General features: G+C 35.1%; 1 protein-coding gene across 1 annotated transcript in view; it reads right to left on the reverse strand.

Annotated features, from left to right (window-relative positions):
* Positions 1-20,325, reverse strand: part of rdgA (retinal degeneration A) — a 734,186-nt gene extending 713,861 nt beyond the window's left edge. The window contains exon 1 of the mRNA XM_073974355.1: positions 19,546-20,325. The gene's annotated coding sequence lies outside the window, so the exon portion shown is untranslated. The remainder of the gene's footprint in view (positions 1-19,545) is intronic.
* Between the last annotated feature and the right edge of the window lie 5,419 nt (positions 20,326-25,744).

Below are 25,744 nucleotides of genomic sequence, written 5' to 3' on the forward strand. Positions count from 1 at the left end.
GCATCTTTGGCATCGAACATTTTGCTGGGATATAACCAATTAATATCGCATTTTTCCGTCAGACACAATTCCCTTTAAAGAAATTTCCCAATTCTTTTTTTCATTTCTTTCAATTTATTTTACGAATTGTTACATTTTTTATAAATTCACAGACAGTATCACCCATTCAAATTAGCAAGGCGTTCTGCGCCTACGCCAACGCTCAAAAAAAATATTAATTTTCAAATGAATTGGCTTTTTTGTTATCCTCACGAGTATATTAGCAACAAAAAACAAGCCAACTTTTGTAATAATTGTCTGGCAATTTGTTGACATTTAAATAATATTGGGCTACGCGGAATTAAAATGTCATAGTCGTCGTGGAGAGGAGATCATTATTTTTAATGGTCTTCCATTTTCATGTTTTTCTTTTTTTTCTATTTGCATAAACCTTAAGACTTTTCCTGTTTATTTTCGGTGTTTTTCTTGAGACATTTGTCTTGTTTTTTTTTGTAGCGGATTTGAATAAAATATGTACTGGCCTCACCTGCTTTGCCGACCGAGCGCCATTTGTGATTATGTCACGTCACATTGTTTACATACGGCAGAGTGTCAAGGGAATTTTGAGGAAAATCTGTCAAACTTCAATGTGAGTTCATAAATATTTTATTACTTTTGTCACACTTTTTGGGTACTAAAAGGGTGGGTAGGGAAGAGAACAACAGGAGATATGGTTATTTTTCTTTTGCTATTTGTAACATGAAGGAAAAACACAAACAACAACAACATTTTGGGGTTTATTTAAGAGATTTATGATGTTTTATGACGGTGGTGATGCTAATGTTCTTGAGCTTTAATAATGGTGAATCTTCCTTCCATTTTACACATCCATGAGGGTAATAATGAACCAAAGAGAGCTCCATAAAATCACAAATAATATTCCACCTTAGATATGTTTTGTAAGCCATTTAGAATAAAACTGACTCTGTGTTGTTATTCAAGGAACTCTTGTTGTTTGCCCAGCCACCCACACATCCCCAACTCTACCCATAGAAGCCACCCCTCCTCCGTTCCCGCATGCCATGAATTGTAACTAAGCAAATAAAACAAGGAATTTACCAGGAATGAACTGGTAAATACTCTTAAAATGCGCCAGTAGATAATGTTTTCCACATTGTGAAGAGGATGTCCCCCGTCCCATTCCAAGAAACTGTTGTGTGCCTTTTGCTTGTGGTGAGTGGATAGCCTGACAAAGTTGCTAGGAAATTTGATAAGACTCTATTTTCATGTTTCCTTTTATCGTTGGTGGCTGTTGTTGTTGTCGCGTTGCAATGAATTTTGTTAAGTACTCCTCGTTGTGATGCAAAGTGTGTGAGGTTGTGTGCAACTGAAGAGCACTTCTATTGAAAAAGCTTTTCTATGTGTGAAGTAGGATTCTTAGACATGGAAATACTTTGAGTAACAACTTTTCTATTTGCTTTTATCATTTAAAGGAGACGGATATACGGGCATCGTGATCCACATTGTTTAGAATTTGTTTTTTTTTTTTCCTTTTTGTTCTGTCGAAGTTGTTGAAAAAGAAGAAATTAGAAGAACAGGGAAAACTAAGTTGTACAAAAGGCATAGGAAAGCAAAGTTCTAAAAATTTGATTCCTTGAGGATTTAGTTACACTCAGAAAAACACATCAAGAGACTTCGATATTTACATATGTAGGGTGTGATGGATAAAAAGTTTCGTGTTTCCAATTAAATTTTTGTAGCAAAAGAGCTCACATGGGGTGTAATCTGTGTTCTTTCCAAAACATGGACCAATTTTTACAATTTTCGAATTGAACTTTTGTACTTTCCGCTGACAACTCACAATACAAAATTACGGCACTCTCGGTTCAAAAATTTGAAAAAAAGTCTCGAAAGACATAAAATTGGCCAAAACCGATTCATGAGGGCTAAACTAAAATCCGGATATACATGGATAGTTTTTTGCGAATAATTTTTTTTCTGGGAACACAAAAATCACAATTAACAAACAATTCGGTAGAAAAATGTGACTAAAAAAACAAGTAAAAAAGGATCAATCGGCTTTGCCGACAGAGCCTGTGTGAATTGAAATTTTTTTTCCAAAAAAAAACTTATATATTTAAGGGGCTTTGAACATGTTGGGCTTATGAACCGACAAAAAAATATGCATTTGGAAAGAAGCTCAAAAAGGAATGGACCGATATATCCCATTTTGAAAGTGGGTCTTATATTGGGTGTCTTCCACCTCGATAGACATCACGACCACCTGTCGCTTCAGTTGGTCACCATATAATTCAGAGGTTTTGGACCATTATATTAGGAAGCATGTACTTGCCTACGAAAAACAGGATATCGTTGTAAACAGGACCCCTAGGTAAAAATTTTCAAGGTATCCTGGCACAGACCTTTAACCGGGTTGCTATGTTTATGAGATATCGCGCATATTATTTTAGCTAATATTTTCGAATTTTTGTGGGGGAAGTAACGTAAGGAGTGCACCTACAAGTACCACCTTCGAATTTCATCTAATATTCGAAGAAATTTTACGATATGCAAAGTGTGGATCAACTCAGCCACTACATGGTGTCATACAGGGTTTTCTTTATACTTTTCGGGCTGTTTTCTCAAGAAGTATGGACTTGCCCCTGAAAAAACTTTTAGCTTCGTAATTGAGAAAGTTGCTTAAACAAAAATCAATGTGATTCCAGAGCAGTTCTTAAAGCGAACTTATCCAAAATTTCGTGTGGGAGGTACCCGAAGTAGTGGACAAATATAGTCAATATTCGAACTTGATATATATTTGGTAGATATATTGGGATATGTAAGGTATGGACCAAATCGTTCACCACCATCAAGAGTTATCATGCGCACAATTTTTCCGAACATTTTTGAACTCTTGGTGGGAGGAACCTGAAGGAGTGGACTGATATGGCTTATCTTCGAACTTACGCTAAGTTTGGACAAAATATTACGAAGGCCAAATTTTGGACCGAATCGGCAGATTCGTTCAAGAGTTATCTTGCGCTCCAACCACTACACACGGTGTCATAGGGGTTTTTGCACCTGTCAGGCTATTTTCTCAAGAAGTATGGACTTGCCCCTGATGAAACTTGTACTGTCGTATAGAGGCCAGTGAATAGAAGTTGATACAACAAAAATCAAAGCGATTCAAGAGCAGAACCTAAACTGAACTTTTCCGAAATTTTGTGTGGGAGGTACACGAAGGAGTGGACGGATTGGGTGCATTTTTGGAATCTTATCTGAGTGTAGTAAAAATTTCACGATGTGCAAAGTAGGGACCAAATCGGTTCAAGAGTTATCGTGCGCACAAATTTTCGGAACATTTCCGAAGTTTTGTGTGGGAGGTACCGGAAGGAGTGGACCGATATAACCCATCTCCGAACTTAAACTAAGTTTGGACAAAATATTACGAAAGCCAAATTTTGGACCGAATCGGTTGATCCATTCGAGAGTTATCGTGCGTTTCAGCCAGTCAGACGGACGAGTATACAAAGTTTAAATCTGATGGTACAATTTTATGGGGGATATAGCAACCTATACTGTCTGTTTTATTGTAGCATCCGATGGTTGTGTACCCCTAGCGAAGACTAAATACAAAATTTCAGTAATTTCTGTTGAATAAAACTTTCAAAATACTGAAAATGGGGAGGGACCGATCTATGGGGGCTATGTGAAGACGTGGACCTATACCGACAAACTTCTGGTGGTTGTATACCTCCAACAAAGACTAAATACCATATTTGATCCATTTCGGTTTGATAACGGGATGTGGAGGAATAAGTGAATGGTGGCAATGCACAATGGTTCAGAAATCGATTTTCCTGGCCAAATCCCCCATTTTTTCTTGTCACCAATTGTTAATTTCTATATGGGATTCGATATTAAACATATTGAAACTGAGGAAAGTCAAAAATTAGATCAAACTATTGAAAGATGTGGGCGTGGCGTGCTCCTAAAAACGAAAAATATTTCCCAATTTTGGAAAATAGGTAATTTTTTCAAATTTCTGGAAAAAGAAACAGCTATTTCTCAGAAACTGTAACAGATATTGTGTTCTTTGTTTTTTTGGTTTGTAGGTAGAATTGTTGCCTTTAAGAATCGTTTTAACAAATTACCGTAGCGTTTACACGAAGTGAGCCATTTTATGTTTCCTTAGGTACTAAATTTCCTTGAAATTCCAAGTTTAGTGGACTTTAAATGTTAGGGAACAGCTTGGAACAAAGTTCCACCTTTTTTAAATAATTAGAACATATGAAAAACTCAAAAACACTCATATTTTGATGCAAAACATAAAAAAATTAAAATTTTTTACTTTGACCTTGATTTCCTCCGCAACCGCTAGACCGAATTTTGTGGCTTTTGATGTGTCGGAAAGCTGAATTATGAAAATATCTCTAGCCGTTCAAAAGTTTCTGAGTTTTGACCAGGAAAAAAGATTCTGTGTAACGGTTAAGTCATCCTCGAACACTGGGAAAGATGAAGGGTAGGACATCAGTCACGTTTGGCGACGTAACGCTGTCTTATCCGATGAGATACGCAAGTTATTTCAATCAACAGTTTGCCATCCAGTTCCCGATCATCAGCATGGTTTCCGTAAACAGCACAGCACGACAATATCGCTGCAGTACAGCAACACAATGGTATGCTTTGATTGCAGTACTTGGTCAGGTGTTACCATATGGTGATTAGGATGGCTCTTATCCTAATCACCATATGGTAGATAGGACCACATTCCTAGAACTGGATATAGACACAGAGCCAAATTAAGCTGAAAAATTAACTTACAAACATAAAATAAACCACTGCTACAACAACAACAAAATACCGAAAATCTGGAGATAAACACGTACTGATAATTCTCCTCTGGAATGTTTTATACCTCCTTCGAAAACTGAGTACTTCCTTCATCTATTGCGGTTTACTAATGACGGTGAAACCTTCAAAATACCGAAAATCGGAAAGGACTGTTCTTTGGGGGCTATATGAAGACGTCAATTTCAATACAACGAAGGTTATATGGCGACTAGACAAAACCATACAGATAAATGTCTTCTGAAATGTGTTATGCCCCCAATCGATGACCTAATACAAAATTTCACCACATCGGTCTGATAATGACGAAAAACCTTCAATATTCTGAAAATCGGGAGGGAGCCTTCTATGGGGGCTATATGAAGACATGGACCTATACGACAGATTTCTGGTGGAATGTTTCATACTAAGAAGAATTCTTTCCTTTGAAAAGGGTATGTAGAAGCATCTTTTCGTTTGGAAAGGTTATTTAGAAGCACCCTGTCCTTTGGAAGGTTCTTAAAAAGCACCCTTTTCTTTGAAGGGTCTTTAGAAGCACCCTTTCCTTTGGAAAAAATCTGCAGTAGCACCTTTGTTTTGGAAAGGATCTGTAGAAGCATCCTTCCTTTGGAAATTGTCTTTAGAATCACTCTTTTCTTTGGAAAGGGTATTTAGAAGAACCCTTTCCTTTGAAAAGGATCTTAACATGAACCCTTTCCATTGAAAAGGATCTTAACAAGAACCCTTTCCCTTGAAAAGGGTCCTTAGAAGTACCCTTTCCTTTGAAAAGGGTCTTGAGAAGCACACTTTCCTTTCAAAGGGCCTTTAGAAGCGCCTTTTCCTTTGAAAAGGACCTGTAGTAGCACCCTTTCCATTGGAAAGAACCTGTAGTAGCACCCTTTCCATTGGAAAGGGTCTGTAGAAATGGTCTTTAGAAACACCCTTTCCTTTGGAAATGGTATTTAGAAACACCCTTTCCTTTGGAAATGGTCTTTAGAAACACCCTTTCCTTTGGAAATGGCCTTTAGAAGCACCCTTTCCTTTGGAAATGGTCTTTAGAAACACCCTTTCCTTTGAAAAAGGTATTTAGAAACACCCTTTCCATTGGAAAGGGTCTGTAGAAATGGTCTTTAGAAACACCCTTTCCTTTGGAAATGGTCTTTAGAAACACCCTTTCCTTTCGAAATGGTCTTTAGAAACACCCTTTCCTTTGGAAATGGTCTTTAGAAACACCCTTTCCTTTGGAAATGGTCTTTAGAAACACCCTTTCCTTTGGAAATGGTCTTTAGAAACACCCTTTCCTTTGAAAAAGGTATTTAGAAGCACCCTTTTCTTTGGAAAAGGTATTTAGAAGCATCCTTTCTTTTGGAAATGGTCCTTAGAAACACCCTTTCCTTTGGAAAGGTTATTTAGAAGCGCCCTTTCCGTTGGAAGGTTCTTTAAAAGCACCCTTTTCCGTGAAAGGGTCTTTAGAAGCACCCTTTTCTTTGGAAAGGATCTGCAGAAGCAATTTTTCTTTCGGAAAGGATCTGTAGAAGCATCCTTCCTTTGAAAAGTTTATTTAGAAGCACCCTTTCCTTTGGAAAGGTTATTTAGAAACACCCTTTCCTTTGGAAATGGTCTTTAGAAACACCCTTTCCTTTGGAAATGGTCTTTAGAAACACCCTTTCCTTTGGAAATGGTCTTTAGAAACACCCTTTCCTTTGGAAATGGTCTTTAGAAACACCCTTTCCTTTGGAAATGGTCTTTAGAAACACCCTTTCCTTTGGAAATGGTCTTTAGAAACACCCTTTCCTTTGGAAATGGTCTTTAGAAACACCCTTTCCTTTGGAAATGGTCTTTAGAAACACCCTTTCCTTTGGAAATGGTCTTTAGAAACACCCTTTCCTTTGGAAATGGTCTTTAGAAACACCCTTTCCTTTGGAAATGGTCTTTAGAAACACCCTTTCCTTTGGAAATGGTCTTTAGAAACACCCTTTCCTTTGAAAAAGGTATTTAGAAGCACCCTTTTCTTTGGAAAAGGTATTTAGAAGCATCCTTCCTTTGGAAAGTTTATTTAGAAGCACCCTTTCCTTTGGAAAGTTTATTTAGAAGCACCCTTTCCTTTGGAAAGGTTATCTAGAAGCACCCTTTCCTTTGGAAAGGTTATTTAGAAGCACCCTTTCCTTTGGAAAGTTTATTTAGAAGCACCCTTTCCTTTGGAAAGTTTATTTAGAAGCACCCTTTCCTTTGGAAAGGGTCTGTAGAAGCCCTATTTCCTTTGAAAAGGGTCTCTAGAAGCAACTTTCACATGGAAAGGGTAAACAAAGCGCCTTTTCCTTTGGAAAGGGTCTGTAAAATCAGAAAAAGCGTCTTAAATACCACCCTTTGGAAATACCAAGTTGCAGCCATTTTGGTGGGATATTGAAGCCACAACCTACAAAATCCTGCAAATCGGGAGGTATCGTTCTATATATCTAAATGTGGACCGATATAGCCCAATTCCAATACGAAACATCCTAGGAGTAATATGAACTTCTATAACAAATTATAAAGCTCTATCTGAAATATTGCAAGCTGTATTTTAATTTCAACAGACAGAAGGACGGGCGATCGGATATGGTTATACTGACTTATAATTTTAAGGTGATTAAGAATATATATACTTTTTAGGATCTCCGGCGAGTATTGCGATGAATTACAAACATAATGACAAATTTAATTATACCCTCCACATTTTGGTGAAGGGTATAAAAATGTATCTCTTCGAAATAATCGTTTTAGACTCCACATGTGGTTGGAGGAAATCCGTTTCAGACAACTTGGAGTCGATTTAACCATATCCGTTGGTTCGTCTGTCAGGATGCAGAGCACTCTCTCGAAAGAATTGTCTAAAATTTGGTCCGACTAATATTTTGTTTGAACTTAGATCATCCAAACATAGATCAGGTTATAATATAGACAATGTTCGTCCACTCCTTCGAGTACCCCAATACAATTTTTCACAAAAAAAGCAGTTCAAGACCACCTATCGGATTGTTTAGAATTTTTCAACACATTATCCTTGCGGCACCCATTACAATGATACATTGGCTCGTATCGTCTTTTGTTGGTGTCCTACTACCTGCTCAACAACTCTGTTTCATCTCCGGTTCTTACCTAACTATTGCATGCAAATGGAAAGATATTTCTGTCATCGGATCTTTTGTCATGGGAACGGATCTTAGGAATCTAAAACGCGTCTCTCTCATTCTCTCTGGCCAGACAATTTTTCTCCACACTTCTCTGAGAATATATGTACTCTATTTCCATATTTTTTTCCTTGAGACTAAAACAAGCCATTTGTGTGGCAGATGAAAAACTTCCATTTTAAATTTAAATGCTGGTGGTAGCTGGTATCTTCTTGAACATGTTTCGAGTTTTTCATTTGTTTTTGTTAGCCTACAAAAGTTAAGAGTCATCCTCCACAGAAAGTCAAAAATAGACAAATTTTGTTCCCTACTTTTTTATTTTTGTATTGGACAGGAAAGCAAATTGAAAATGCCCTTTTGGCAAATGATGGTATGGAGGCTTTGAGTGACATTACAGCCCGTAACACCATCACAACGCATATACATACATACATATGTATGTTTGAACGTAAAATCTCAATAGCAAATCCTTTGACATCAAAAGGTGCTGCTATTAAAATAGAACCGTTTCTTAAGAAACACAAAACATTTCTTTCCGCCTTAATTAAGGGAATAAATTAATTGTTAAATCGCGGTAATTTGAATCTTGTCACCGGAAACGCAAAGCTTTTACAACGGTGTTGAGTTCTTTTCCAGCGTTAGATAATAATATATGTTTTTGCGTAAAAAGCTATTTATAAACATGACATACTATTTAAATTTTATGAATTAGTTGACAGATACTTAGAAACAAAAGGATGAAGGAAGGAAAAATAGTGGGAGATAAAAATAATAAGTTGAACAAAAAAAAAAAAAAAACAGAAAGGGTTAGAAGATTGGAAAAACTTCTCGGATGTAAAAATTTATTTTGGTTTGCAATAAGATTTTTTTTTATTTGAAGAAGTGGAACAGAACTGAGATCATCCAATAGTATAACGTGTATCCAAACGAAATTGAAAAAAATATTTAATGTTTAAGCAATCAAAACGTAGATAAAACTAGATTCCAAGGAAAGGTCCTGACCGACTTTAACATGACAAAGCCCAGGACTTGGTTTCTCTTTCATCTTCAAGGGGCACTGAACTTTCCCGCGGTGTCAACTGTGGAACTGCCTTTAACGCCTGTTAATTGGTCAAATTATAAATTTTGAGAGTAAAACTTACAAAAAATGTCTAGAAATTACAACTACGGAGCGGCACGTGACGTATTTTGAAGTAAACTCGTGATACAAAATTAGTGTATTTTATATACGCCATAATTATTGTGTTTGCTTCTTTTTGTCATAAGCCACCGTGCTCGTGAACCTACTTTAAACAAGTGAGCCAAGGCTATAGTCGGGTCGGGACCGACTATGTGATACCCTACACCACTACACCATAAGCTTTTGACTAATAAAATTTAAAATATTAATATTGGGACAGCTTAGCGCCTTTACTCTGAATGTCTTCATTAACACAGGTCAATTTTTTTGAAACGCATTTAAGTGCATCGACGGTACAACCCAAATAACAAATGGAAAAGTGGGATGTATGCCAACCATCAATAGGCTTCTTTCTCTGTTAGACCCCCATCAACCCCCAAAATTTCGTGAGGATCCGATCAACATTTCGTAGTGTGATTGCACAAAAATGGAAAAAGGGATGCATTATTGACTATTGCGATATCTCTGTTGTTTGACCACCTATGACAACCTACTTTACATCGTTGTAAAGGTTATATTTTCTACTTTCCTTGCCAGGTTTTCTTTCGATATACCTCCTACAGAAGGGAGATATTAACTTTGAAATAAAACGTTGGTATTTTTTCCAAATATTTTTTTGTCACATTCCGACCCCTGACTTTGCTTTTGGAAGGTCCCGAACCAAAGCTGTGATAATCTTCATTATTATTAAAATCGCAAAAATGAAAAGTTGTGTTCTATTAGCGGATTTTGCGATATCTTCGTTCTTTGACCACCTACGACAACCTACGTAACATCGTTGCAAAGGTGATATTTCCTACTTTCATTAGCAGGTTTTGCTTTTGACATACCCCTTTTAGAAGCGGAGATATTCGCTTTGAAATAAAACGTTGACTTTTTCTCCAAATATGTTTTTTGCCCATTCCGACCCCTGAATATTATCCGACCATCACCAAAATTCTTCTTTCTCTGTAGGATCCCCATTAGCCCCCAAAATTTCGTGACGATCCAATCAAAATTGCGACCTGTTTCGTGATTACAAAAAAAATGAAAAAATGGGATGTATTGCCGACTATTGTGATATCTCCGTTATGTGGCCACCTTCGCCAACCTACTTTGCATCACTGTAAAGATGGGATTTTCTACTTTCATAGTCAGACTTTGTTTTTGGAAGATCCCCAACCGAAGCTGTGATATTCGTCATTATTATTAAAATCGCAAAAATAAAAAGTTGGGTTTTATTAGCGGCTATTGCGATATATTCGTTGTTGGATCACCTACGAGAACCTACTTTACATCATTAGAAAGGCGATATTTTCTATTTTCATGGCCAGGTTCTGCTTTTCGTATACCCCATATTGAAGCTGAGATATTCGCTTAGGAAAAAAACGTTGTTTTTTTCTCCAAATAAGTTTTTTGTCCATTACGACCCCTAAATATCATCCGACCATCACCAAAATCAATAGACTACTTCATCTATGTGACCCCCATTAACCCTCAAAATTTCGTGACGATCCGATCAAAATTGAGACCTGTAGCGTGATTTCCAAAAAAGTTGAAAAATTGGATGTATTACCGACTATTGCGATATCTCCGTTATTTGGTCACCTATGCCGACCTAGTTTACATCATTGTAAAGATGGGATCTTCTACTTTCATAACCAGGCTTTGCTTTTGGAAAGTCCCCAACCAAAGCTGTGATATTCGTCATTATAATTAAAATCGCAAAAATGAAAATTTGGGTTTTATTTGCGACTATTGTGATATCTTCGTTGTTTGATCGCCTAAGAGAACCTACTTTACACCATTAGAAAGGTGATATTTTCTATTTTTATTGTCAGGTTTTGCTTTTGGTATACCCCGTATAGAAGCTAAAATATTCGCTTTGGAAAAAAACGTTGTCTTTTTATCCACATAAGTTTTTTGCCCATTCCGACCCCTAAATATTATCCGACCATCACCAAAATCAATAGGCTTCTTCCCCTCCGGTATACCCATCAACATCAAAAATTTCGTGACAATCAGATCAAAATTGCGACCTGTAGCGTGATTACAAGGTTTAGATGGACAGACGGACAGACGGACAGACGGACGGACGGACTGACGGACGGACACACATAGCCAGATCGACTCAGCTCATCGAGACATTCATTTTGGTATATATAAGTATGGGCCTACGACCATTATTTCGATGCGTTACAAACTTTTTGGCCAAAACCAACTTATAATACCCTCCCCACATAGTGGTGTAGGGTATAATGAAGCTTACACATGGGAAGTTTTTTCGGATTCTGAAACTAAAATGTTCATAGATGAGTAAAATCAAAAAAAAAAAAATCCCCGGAGTGCTTTTTAAATATATCGCGGTCAAAGTTCACATTTTTAGGTTTTGTTTTAGGTTTTCACGATTTTGCTGGGAAACCGCAAGCCTTATCAAAATGGCAGTGAAAATTCTCTACAATATTGTCTTTTATGCTATTTTCGTAGGTTTTACCATTTTAGAGATATAGAAGTTCAAAATTGGGACAATTTACTGAAGCTATCCTTTCTATATAAAACAATGTCATGACTGAAATTTTCCAAGTTAAACTTATATATCTCAAAAATGGCACAACCTAGGAAAGTCCTAGTCCCATTTCGATAAGACTTGTGGTTTCCAAGCAAAATCGCGAAAACCTAAAATATACCTAAACAAGTGAGCAAAGGCTATAGTCGGGATGGGGCCGACCATGTGATACCCTACACCACTACCCCTGTGCGTAAGCTTTTCACTGGTAAACATTTCTTTTAGGGAATATAATCCGACTACCACCAAAAATAATATGCCTCATAAGCAACCAAAATTTCGTGACCATCCGATCAAAATTACGACCTGTAGCTTGATTGCAAAAAATGGAAGAATTGGATGCATTACCGACTATTGTGGTATCTCCCTTGTTTGACCACCTTCGCCAACCTGCTTTACACCAATGTAAAGGTAATATTTTCTTCTTTCATTGACAGGTTTTGCCGTTGGAATATCACTACTAGAAGCTGATATTTTGACAAAGAATAAAACTTTGAATTTGTCTCCAAATGAGTTTTTCCCCATTCCGACCATTACATATTATCCGACTATCACCAAAATCAATAGGCTTCTTCCTCTGTGGGGCCCCCATCTGCCCTATCTGATCAAAATTCCAACTTGTAGCGTGATTACAAAAAATGGAAAAATTGGGTTTATTACTGAATTTTGCAATATCTCGGTTTGCTCACTTACGCCAACATACTTTTCATCAATATAAACGAGATCTTTTCTTCTTCCATTGACGGGTATTCCTTTTGGAATACTCCAACCAGAAGCGGAGATATTCGAATAAGAAAAAAACGTTGACTTTCCTCCACATAAGCTTTTCGCTTATTCCGACTCCTGAATATTATCCGACCATCACCAAACTAAATAGGCTTCTTCCTCTGTGGGACCCGCATCCACTCCCAAAAAATTCGTGACGATCCGATCAAAAATGCGACCTGTAGCGTGATTACAAAAAAATCGGAAAATGGGATGCATTATCGACTATTGCCATATCCCTGCTATTTGACCACCTACGACAACCTACTTTATATCGTTGTAAAGGTGATATTTTCTACTTTCCTTGCCTAGTTTTGCTTTTGATATAGCTCTTAAAGAAACAGAGATATTGGCTTTGAAATAAAATGTTGACTTTTCTCCAAATAAGTGTTTGCCCATTCCGACCCCTAAATATTATCGGACCATCGCCAAAATCAATAGGCTTCTTCATCTGTGAGACCCCCATTAACCCTCAAATTTTCGTGACGATCCGATCAAAATTGCGACCTGTAGCGTGATTTCCAAAAAAATAGAAAAATGGGATGTATTACCGACTATTGCGATATCTCCGTCATTTGGTTACCTACGCCGACCTAGTTTGCATCATTGTGAAGACGGGATCTTCTACTTTCATAGTCAGGCTTTGCTTTTGGAAAGTTTACAACTAAAGCTGTCATATTCGTCAATATAATTAAAATCGCAAAAATGAAAATTGGCGTTTTATTTGCTACTATTGTGATATCTTCGTTGTTTTATCACCTACTAGCACCTACTTTACATCATTAGAAAGGTGATATTTTCTACTTTTGGTATACCCCATATAGAATCTGAGATATTCGCTTTGGAAAAAAACGTTGTCTTTTTATCCACCTAAGTTTTTTGCCCTTTCCGACCCCTAAATATTATCCGACCATCACCAAAATCAATAGGCTTCTTCCCCTCCGGGACCCCCATCAACATGCGAAATTTCCTGACGATCCGATCAAAATTGCGACCTGTAGCGTGATTACAAGGTTTAGATGGACAGACGGACAGACGGACAGACGGACGGACGGACGGACTGACGGACGGACACACATAGCCAGATCGACTCAGCTCGTCGAGACATTCATTTTGGTATATATAAGTATGGGTCTGCGACCATTATTTCGATGCATTACAAACTTTTTGGGCAAAACCAACTTATAATACCCTCCCCACATAGTGGTGTAGGGTATAAAAAGTGAACTATGACTGCGATAAAATCCCATCAGCGATTTTTTTCATGTTCTTGGATTTTTCTCATCTATGAACATTGCTGTTTCAGAATCCGCAAAAACTTCCCAGGTGTAAGCGGTTCCCACAAAAGGTTAGTTAAGACGCACAGTACATGGCACTGTTTTATAAGGAAGCGATACAGTCAGAAATATGATCGCTATTTATTTTAAAAGCGTTCTGGCGATATTTTAAAAGCGGCTGACGGACAGATCGTATATCGGCTGCACAACAAAAATTCATTTCTTTAAAAATTATGTATTTATGGGGTTTCAGATTTTGTGGCCCATATTGGACTTATGAACTTACAGACAAAAATATAGATTTGGATTGGAAGTTCAAAAGTTTTGCGGAGGAGATATCTTAAGATATGGTCCATTTTGGAAGTGTATCGTATTTTGGGAGTCATTCCTTTCGATAGATATCGAATTTAGAGCTTTTGGACCACTGTGTCAGGAAGTATGGACTTGCCCACGAAAAACATAATATCGCTGTAAATGAGACCACAAAGAGTACTTTCGGTAAAAATTTCCAAAGGATCCTCGACGAACTGCACTTAAACAACAATTTTGAACTTGTGTGAAACAGATACCCCCAAGGGGTGAACCGATATGTTGTGAGATCAACATCGGCTGCTCCGTTCAAGAGATATCGCTCGTACCATTTTAGCAAAAAAAATATAACTTTTGTGTGGTAGGTATCGGAAAGAGTGGGCCGATGAGAACCATCTTCGAGCATTATCTAAGATTCACAGAAATATTACGACATGCATAATTGAGACCAACGCGGTATCCACCTCGAAAGTTGTAGTGCGCACCAGGCGGCCATAGGTAGCGGTTGAAATATGAACTTGTGCCTGTAAATATGGGTAGAAATATTACGACGTGGAATGGACCAAATCTGTTGCTCCCTTCAAGAGTTATTTTGCGCATAATTTTTGCGGAAAAATTTTGACTTTTGTGGAAGAGGTAGCCGAAGGAGTGCACATAAGGACACTACAAAAAATTGTTTTGGAACTCCTGTCCCCTATTTTTTCCATTTGATACAAAAACCTTATATATGAAATTTTATGGGGATCGGTTAAAGTTAACCCGTGCCAATGTAGCGATCTTTGTTTCCATAGTAATTTGTATATTTGACCGATTTTGGGTATTTTGTGACATTTATAGCTATATCAAATTACAATCCGATTTTCACAAATTTTGTAGAATTCTTTTTTTAGCCATCTTTGAAATGTAAGATGCGCATAAATATTATGATAAGCAAAATTTGAGCCAACGCAGTTGTCGTGCCCACCAGGCCATAGGGGGTTTTTACAGCTTTCAAAGCATTTTCTTAGGAAGTATGGCCTTAAACTGCACTTTTCACAAAGGAGTGGATCGATATAGTCTATATTCGAATCTGATCTATGTCTGGTTGAAATATTACGATGTCGATGGTATGGACTAAATCTGTTACTCTCTTCGAGAGTTATCGTGTGCATTATTGTTGCCATAATTTTGAACTTTTGTGGGGGATGTGCCCGTTCGAGAGTTATCGTTGCGCTCCAGCTAGCCATACAGACGGATGGACATTGCTAAACCGACTATAAACCGATTTCGTCTAAACATACCGATTTCGTCTAAACATACTTGGGGTCTAAAACCAGTATTTCGATGAGGCACATTTTTGGTATTCGGTATTTTGAAGGTTTTGGCCTCAATATCCCAGCGAAATGGCCGAAATTGTCGGTGCAGGTACACGCCTTCATATAGCCCCCATAAAACAGTACCTCCCGATTTTCGGTATTTCGAAGGTTGTGGCCTCAATATCCCACCGATATTGCTGAAATTTGATACGTCATCTTAGCTAGAGATATAACACTTGCCACCTGAAATTTGTAGGTATAGGTCCACGCATTCATATAGCCTCCATAGAACGGTACCTCCCGATTTTCGGTATTTTGAAGGTTGTGGCCTCAATATCCCAGCGAAATGGCTGAAATTTGGTATTTAGTCTTCGTCGATGGTATAAAACTTTCCACCTGAAATTTGTAGGTATAGGTCCACGCCTTCATATAGCACCCATAGAACGGTGCCACCCGTTTTTCGGTATTTTGAAGGTTTTATCACACCGAAATGGCTCAAATTTAGTACTAGGTCTTCGTTGGAGGTATAAAACCTTCTCCCAGACAGACCATAGAACGGTACCTCCCGATTTTCGGTATAATGAAGCTGGTGGCCTCAATATCCCACCGAAATGGCTGAAATTTCGTATTTAGTCTTCGTCGATGGTATAAAACTTTCCACCTCAAATTTGTCGGCATAGGTCGAAGTCTTCATTTATAAAATATTCCAGAAGGGAATTATAAGTATAGGTCCATATCTCCCTATATCCCACAAAGAAGCCTACCTCTTGATTTTCAGTATTTTGAAGGTTTAAGCCACATTATCTTTCCGAAATATCGGAAATTTGGTAATTAGTCTTCTTTAAGTCTTAAAACTTTCCGCCAGAAATTTGTAGGTATAGATCGATGTTTTGATATTTTATTATATTATGATATATTATTATATAATTGTCTAAGTCTGGAGTTTCCCCCATTGGCTTAACTTCATCACTTTCCTCTTTGCAGAGAAAAATGTTTACAAAACGCACTGACAGCTTGCAAAATTAACTGATCGCTACCAATATCATGATTTCATCCCGGCGAAGGAGAAAGCCGAAAAGTGAGCATCATTCTCATTAACATGAGAATACTCGATGCTTAAAGAGTTCAGGTTTTCACTAAAAATTCATCATTTCAAAAACAGAAAAGCCAATTGATAATTCCCTTCGCCGGGATGAAATCATGATATTGGTAGCGATCAGTTAATTTTGCAAGCTGTCAGTGCGTTTTGTAAACATTTTTCTCTGCAAAGAGGAAAGTGATGAAGTTAAGCCAATGGGGGAAACTCCAGACTTAGACAATCATATGATTGAATCTTCAACTAAAACAAAACAAACACAAAACAGCGAAGGCTCGCGCAAAACGGAATTTTGTAAATAAAATTCCAACGACATACTCACAGGTAACTGTGTTGATGTTATTTCAACTTAACAGAAATCGATGATTTCTTATGGGCCGATTCCGTACAACGAGGCGAGTCGTGTCGCGTTGCCAGATGCAATTTTTAGATTCCGTACAGCAATATTCGCCTGACGCCGTCAAATTTTGTCGCCGTAATGTTCATTTTCCGGCGACAACAAATTAGCTGTCGCCGTTCATTTTTACTAACGAATAAAAACGAAAAATTGAATCGTAAGTAACATTTTCATTTATTTTAAGTGAATTTACTTAATATTATATACGTTTTTGGTGTTTCAGTACTTATAATGGTGAAAATTACTACAAGACAGTAATTTGAAATGCTGGTTCAAAAAATGGAAGCCCACCCAAACGTAGCTCGTGGAGTCAGACTTTTTGGGGAAACTAAAGACACTTTTGATGAGGTGTGGAAGGATGTTGCGGAGCAATTAAATAGTTGTGGTCCACCAACCCGTACACCAGATGAATGGCACAGAGTGTGGACTCATTTTAAATCCAAACTAAAGAAAAAATGTCTCAAAATAAGAAGAACATTACAGCTACAGGAGGTGGACCATCACAAGAAATATCTTTGTCGTCAATGGAGCAAGCGGTAGCAGACTTACTGCAAATTAATATGGTTTCAAATCCTGCAGGTGCAATGTACGGAATTGAAGAGACATGGGATGATAATAACAGTGAAATTGGACAATATGCTGAAGTGGAAAATGAAAGACCTCAAAGTGAAGTAGAGATTGACAACGCATTCTCCACTCGCAGGAAACGAAATAAACCACAAGACCAAAAGATCCACATTCTTAAGGAGCAAACCGCAACTCAAAACGAACTTTTAAAATCTCTAACCTCGCTTGAAAGTGCTATTAACAAACAAAAAAAGAAACAAACAACATTTTAACAGAAACAAAAAACGTTCAAAAGAAACAATATGATCTTTTAAAAGATACCAAAGATCTAAAAAGAAAAAAATATGTAATTTTAAAAGAACTTAGAGATATGAAAAAGAGGAAATATGAAGCTTATGCCGCGGAGCAAAAAAATAATATTAAAATTAAAAAAGCCAAACTTGAACTTCTAGAAAAGCAATTGAACGCTTTGGGATTTTTGAAAGCTTCCTTCGGCAAAAAACCTTAAAGCAGCACACACTTTAAGGAGTGGCTGTATTGCTGTTGATCTGCAGGTTTGTTTAAAGTCATTTTTTAATGCCTCTACTATATAAATAACAGCGTCTTTTGGAAGCCGAAAATAGGCTTTAAACCTAAAAAATTAACAATTATTTTGATGAATGTTGATAACCAAACATACTCACAATACTGATGGCAGTTCTAAAGGATTCGATTTATCTCTTAAGTGTCGTCTGATGGATGCTACGTTAACTACATCTTCGTCGCTATCATCAAAAAATAGTTCCACCGAGCTTATCATTTTAGAAAACTATAACTTTTGTGTACAACTTGCTTTGATATTTTTTTCTGATTTATTGAAATCAAAACAAAAAACGCTCCACAACATCACCGATAACTTGTTATCGACGATTATTTTCTATCGCTGTACGTAGTGCATTTTTTAAATTTTGTCACAGAGACGATAGACGACGCGACATGACTCGCCTCGCTGTACGGAATCGGCCCATTAGTTGAATCGTGCTGTCAGCTTGCAAATATTTTGTTCTGGTGTTTTTTGGGGAAGCCGAAAAGTGAGCATCATTCTCATTAACATGAGAATACTCGATGCTTAAAGAGTTCAGGTTTTCACTAAAAATGCATCATTTCAAAAACTGAAAAGCCAATTGATAATTCCCTTCGCCGGGATGAAATCATGATATTGGTAGCGATCAGTTAATTTTGCAAGCTGTCAGTGCGTTTTGTAAACATTTTTCTCTGCAAAGAGGAAAGTGATGAAGTTAAGCCAATGGGGGAAACTCCAGACTTAGACAATCATATGATTGAATCTTCAACTAAAACAAAACAAACATATTATTATATATTTTTTTAATTTTGAATTTTATTGGATTTAAAACTCTAAAACTGGAATTGTCATGGAATAATCTTCTTCCTTCCGCAATGGATACAAAAACCTCTTGTTCCTATAGACACATAATAAGAGTCTTCTTTTTTAAATATAATATTTAAAAATAATATCTAATATTTAGAAAAACGGGAGATATGAAGCTACAGTTTTGCCCAGATACATCCTTAATTTGCAGGCAGGTTATGTATGGACTTTATCGTCCATATTTTCTTATAGACCACATATAACGGTACCTGCCGATTAATAATCAAAAGAAAAAATCTCCACGAAAAAATTTTGACATGAAGTCAAGTTTTGGTATAGCCTTCATATAACAGTGCCTTCCAATTTCAGGTATTTTGATAACTGAAAAAGTTCACTTCCAATATTTCAATTTAATATTTGTAAATTTGTTCTTCTCTTTTTAAAGTAAAGCACGCGATTTACAGGACATTCTTAAAAAAATATTCTTAAAAACTCCTGAGACATTAATTTAGAATACGATTCTTAATTGGTTTGGATTTTTCATAAAGGAATTACAAATTTTTTGACATTAGATTCTGAGGACAAGTTACGGATAAATCCTGCAGCATTCCACACAACCATTGAGGATTTAAGTCAAGTAATTTTCTCTAAATTTTAATTTTGGATTTTTTGAAATACATAATATTGGTATATCCATTTGGGAAATACAAAAAATCTATGTATTCGAGCAGAGTCAACTCTTAAATTAAACTTTTGTTAAACCTACATTTTCGAATTCACAGTAGGAAGCGGCGTGCTTCTCAGATGCATTTACATTAGTTTTTTTTTTTTATATATTTAAACCTTATTTTTTATTGTTGAGAAATTAGCGATAAAAACACAAAACACTGATAAATTATATCCACACACACATACAAGTATATATTTTTTTAAATTTAATTATGTACACGTTTCTATTAGTTTTCTAATTATTAATATTAATTTTTAAATTAAATTTTACACAATTACATTTTACTTATATATTTGCAAAAAAAAACGTAAATTTATTTCCACACTTTCACCGATGCGTTTTTTTATGAGAAGTACTTTTTTGCTTTTTTCTTACAAACAATTTTCCACCGATGGTTTGCTTAATTTAAATATTGAATTTAATTTCTTTGCTACGATTCACTTGAAGGACCACTCACTCTTTCAGAAGAATATACGAAGATGAAAGGCAGCAACAAAAATAATAACCGACGCGATAGAACGTTCCGTGTTTATTCTTCCCACATCTGCCTTTATATTTTTGTTATGATTTTTTATTTTGTTTGTGTTTTGTTTTTTTTTTAACACTTCTTAAAACGTCTTTAACGCGTTTAAGGATTTGAACGATCCGCCGTGTTACCGTTCATACCGCACGAAGGTTTAAAAACAACTGAATGAAATGTTCTTCCTGAAAACACAACAGTTGTTGGAGCAACAGCAACATGGCCAGGGTGTTGTTGGAGAGAGGGCAACGACAGCCGTTTGTCGTATGAACTGTTATGAAAATATTCATGAAAACAAAACTCCCAGAAATTCAAACAAGGCAAAGGCAAAGGCATCGGTCGGTGGTGGTCACGTCAAGTTAAGAATTCCTTTACTTTTTACATATTTTGGGAGCCATAAAGCTTTTTTATAGCAACGAGAAAAAGCTTTTGGGGGTAACAATTGCGGAGCGTTGTAATGAAACGCTCCCAGAAAAAGAGAGAATTGATGTACTCTCTTGTTTTGGGTTGTTGGTATGCAATTTTCACCCGGGGGAAAATGTGAGGGTTGAAATATTCAGACAGGCAGGCTGAACGACCAGCCGGGGAAACATCAACAATGCCAACGACCACAAAAACAAAAAATAAACACCTGTAACACTTTGTGACATAAATAAATGTGGTCGCTGTAAATCACATGGGACAGTGGGTGGTAATGTTATGATTTTTATAATTTTCCTTAATAAGGTTAGTTTTTCAGTTCCATTTAAGAATAGAGAAATTTCTAAAGAATATTCAACGTGGATTTTTAAAGAATATTTTTTTCAACAAATATCAGACGTGGATTTTTTAAAGAATATTTTTTGCAAGGACTATCAAACGTGGATTTTTTAAAGAATATTTTTTGCAAGGACTATCAAACGTGAATTTTTTAAAGAATATTTTTTCCAAGGACTATCAAACGTGGATTTTTTAAAGAATATTTTTTTTCAAGGACTATCAAACGTGGATTTTTTAATGAATATTTTTTTCCAAGGACTATCAAACGTGGATTTTTTAAAGAATATTTTTTGCAAGGACTATCAAACGTGGATTTTTTAAAGAATATTTTTTTGCAAGGCCTATCAAACGTGGATTTTTTAAAGAATAATTTTTGCAAGGACTATCAAACGTGGATTTTTAAAGAATATTTTTTTGCAAAGACTATCAAACGTGGATTTTTTAAAGAATGTTTTTTGCAAGGACTATCGAACGTGTATTTTTTAAAGAATATTTTTTGCAGGGACTATCAAACGTGGATTTTTAAAGGATTTTTTTTGCAAGGACTATGAAACTTAGATTTTTAAAGAATATTTTTTTGCAAGGACTATCAAACGTGGATTTTTTAAAGAATATTTTTTTGCAAGGACTATCAAACGTGGATTTTTAAAGAATATTTTTTTCTAAGGACTATCAAACGTGGATTTTTTAAAGAATATTTTTTGCAAGGACTATCAAACGTGGATTTTTTAAAGAATATTTTTTGCAAGGACTATCAAACGTGGATTTTTTAAAGAATATTTTTTGCAAGGACTATCAAACATGGATTTTTTAAAGAATATTTTTGGCAAGGACTATCAAACGTGGATTTTTTAAAGAATATTTTTTGCAAGGACTATCAAACGTGGATTTTTTAAAGAATATTTTTTGCAAGGACTATCAAACGTGGATTTTTTAAAGAATATTTTTTGCAAGGACTATCAAACGTGGATTTTTTAAAGAATATTTTTTGCAAGGACTATCAAACATAGATTTTTTAAAGAATATTTTTTGCAAGGACTATCAAACGTGGATTTTTTAAAGAATATTTTTTGCAAGGACTATCAAACGTGGATTTTTTAAAGAATATTTTTTGCAAGGACTATCAAATGTGGATTTTTTAAAGAATATTTTTTGCAAGGACTATCAAACGTGGATTTTTTAAAGAATATTTTTTTGCAAGGACTATCAAACGTGGATTTTTTAAAGAATATTTTTTGCAAGGACTATCAAACGTGGATTTTTTAAAGAATATTTTTTTGCAAGGACTATCAAACGTGGATTTTTTAAAGAATATTTTTTGCAAGGACTATCAAACGTGGATTTTTTAAAGAATATTTTTTGCAAGGACTATCAAATGTGGATTTTTTAAAGAATATTTTTTGCAAGGACTATCAAACGTGGATTTTTTAAAGAATATTTTTTGCAAGGACTATCAAACGTGGATTTTTTAAAGAATATTTTTTGCAAGGACTACCAAACGTGGATTTTTTAAAGAATATTTTTTGCAAGGACTATCAAACGTGGATTTTTTAAAGAATATTTTTTGCAAGGACTATCAAACGTGGATTTTTTAAAGAATATTTTTTGCAAGGACTATCAAACGTGGATTTTTTAAAGAATATTTTTTGCAAGGACTATCAAACGTGGATTTTTTAAAGAATATTTTTTGCAAGGACTATCAAACGTGGATTTTTTAAAGAATATTTTTTGCAAGGACTATCAAACGTGGATTTTTTAAAGAATATTTTTTGCAAGGACTATCAAACGTGGATTTTTTAAAGAATATTTTTTGCAAGGACTATCAAACGTGGATTTTTTAAAGAATATTTTTGCAAGGACTATCAAACGTAGATTTTTTAAAGAATATTTTTTGCAAGGACTATCAAACGTGGATTTTTTAAAGAATATTTTTTGCAAGGACTATCAAACGTGGATTTTTTAAAGAATATTTTTTGCAAGGACTATCAAACATGGATTTTTTAAAGAATATTTTTTGCAAGGACTATCAAACATGGATTTTTTAAAGAATATTTTTTGCAAGGACTATCAAACGTGGATTTTTTAAAGAATATTTTTTGCAAGGACTATCAAACATGGATTTTTTAAAGAATATTTTTTGCAAGGACTATCAAACATGGATTTTTTAAAGAATATTTTTTGCAAGGACTATCAAACGTGGATTTTTTAAAGAATATTTTTTGCAAGGACTATCAAACATGGATTTTTTAAAGAATATTTTTTGCAAGGACTATCAAACATGGATTTTTTAAAGAATATTTTTGCAAGGACTATCAAACGTGGATTTTTTAAAGAATATTTTTTGCAAGGACTATCAAACGTGGATTTTTTAAAGAATATTTTTTGCAAGGACTATCAAACGTGGATTTTTTAAAGAATATTTTTTGCAAGGAATATCAAACGTGGATTTTTTAAAGAATATTTTTTGCAAGGACTATCAAACATGGATTTTTTAAAGAATATTTTTTGCAAGGACTATCAAACATGGATTTTTTAAAGAATATTTTTGCAAGGACTATCAAACGTGGATTTTTTAAAGAATATTTTTTGCAAGGACTATCAAACGTGGATTTTTTAAAGAATATTTTTTGCAAGGACTATCAAACGTGGATTTTTTAAAGAATATTTTTTGCAAGGACTATCAAACGTGGATTTTTTAAAGAATATTTTTTGCAAGGACTATCAAATGTGGATTTTTAAAGAATATTTTTTGCAAGGACTATCAAACGTGGATTTTTTAAAGAATATTTTTTTGCAAGGACTATCAAACGTGGATTTTTTAAAGAATATTTTTTGCAAGGACTATCAAACGTGGATTTTTTAAAGAATATTTTTTGCAGTACTATCAAACGTGGATTTTTTAAAGAATATTTTTTGCAGTACTATCAAACGTGGATTTTTTAAAGAATATTTTTTGCAGTACTATCAAACGTGGATTTTTTAAAGAATATTTTTTGCAGTACTATCAAACGTGGATTTTATAAAGAATATTTTTTGCAGTACTATCAAACGTGGATTTTTTAAAGGATATTTTTTTGCAAGGACTATCAAACGTGGATTTTTTAAAGAATATTTTTTGCAAGGACTATCAAACGTGGATTTTTTAAAGAATATTTTTTGCAAGGACTATCAAACGTAGATTTTTTAAAGAATATTTTTTCCAAGGACTATCAAACGTGGATTTTTTAAAGAATATTCTTTTGCAAGGACTATCAAACGTGGATTTTTTAAAGAATATTCTTTTCCAAGGACTATCAAACGTGGATTTTTTAAAGAATATTTTTTTCCAAGGACTATCAAACGTGGATTTTTTAAAGAATATTTTTTGCAATGACTATCAAACGTGGATTTTTAAAGAATATTTTTTGCAACGATTATCAGTCGTGGATTTTTTAAACAATATTTTTTGCAACGATTATCAGTCGTGGATTTATTAAAGAATATTTTTTGCAACGATTATCAGTCTTGGAAGTTTATAAAATATCATTTTTATGTATTGCATAGCTTCACTGTAGCATGGTCAGCTTTCGGGCATGTGTAGGTAATACAGGAACAACAACAATAACTTTCCACATTTTTGCATCTTATTAAAGTGCCGGCATAATATTTCATAGTCTTAATAAACAAATAACAAAAAATTCAATATTTTAAATGAGAAAAATTATAGCAAATACTACTTACTGTTCTCTCTCAACTTATCAAAGTTATTACATACAAAATTATAGCATTAATTTAACCACTCTGACTAAGTTAACTTAGAACTGACAATGTTAATCTCAGAATACCTACCTCTCTATTCAGCAAACGTAAAAGAAAATTGGGGAAATGTGTTATCATTTTTGCCCCAAACAATCTGAAAATCGAACTGTGAAAATCTATGAAAAGTTTTGTAGAAGACCATACTTAGAAAAATGTTAAAGAAAAGCTGTTGAAAAAGTCTATAGAATGCCTTTGAAAAATGCCATTTTAACCTTTTGAACAGCTCCACAGATGACCCGCTCAAATGTCTATAGAAGACCTTTTGAAAAGGTCTATAGAAGACCTTTTGAAAAGCTCTATATAGACCATATGAAAAGCTATATAGAACACCTATAAAGGACATTTGGAAATAGTCTACAAAAGACCTTTAGGAAAGTTCTATAGGAAAAAGTTTGAAATGCTCTATGGAAAACCTTTTGAACAGTTCTACAGAAAACCTATTGAATCGCTGAGTGTGCTATATATAGTTGGACTTTTAAAAAGATCTATGGAAGACTTTCGAGCCTTTCAATAGAACAGCTCTATCTTGAGAAAAGAAACTGATGGCAACCCTGTTACATTCAGCAACACGAAAAGAGAAAAGAATTCTATTGTTTTGTTTTGAAATTGAAATTATTGAAAACCAAAAAAAAAACATTTCTATACAGCATTCATCATCCAAACTGTTGGTAGGTATAATACATACCTGCAGGTTACAACGAAATACCGCAATATGTTATCCATGCAACCGTTGTTGTTTTGATGTTGTTGTTGTCAAAACAACATAAAAAAGTAAAAGTAATTTAATGTAAGTTTAACCGTGAAACACGTTTATCACTCCTGGATGAAAAGCCACGGCTCCATTTCTTGCTAGGAAAACAACAACAGTAATAAAAACATCACCAACTCAAACCCCAATTATCACACAGTAAGATGCCTAACATCACCCACTCCCTCCCCATTACATTCAACCGAAAAAAACGTACATATCAATGGAAATGTGCGAAAAAAAGAGTCGACTTTTTCTTCTTTCAGTTCTTGTTAAGCGGAAAACGGAAGCTCAACAGTTGGTACATTATTTTACTTGAGGCGAGTGTTGTTATTCTTCTTCTTCTTTGCCTCCTTCAATTCCAATATGCGTGATAAAAGACAGTAAAAGTTATATTATATGTGTGAGTA

Source organism: Musca autumnalis, unplaced genomic scaffold (genome assembly GCF_047663935.1).
Source record: "Musca autumnalis isolate F117 unplaced genomic scaffold, ASM4766393v1 scaffold_3, whole genome shotgun sequence".
Taxonomy (NCBI): Eukaryota; Metazoa; Arthropoda; class Insecta; order Diptera; family Muscidae; genus Musca; species Musca autumnalis.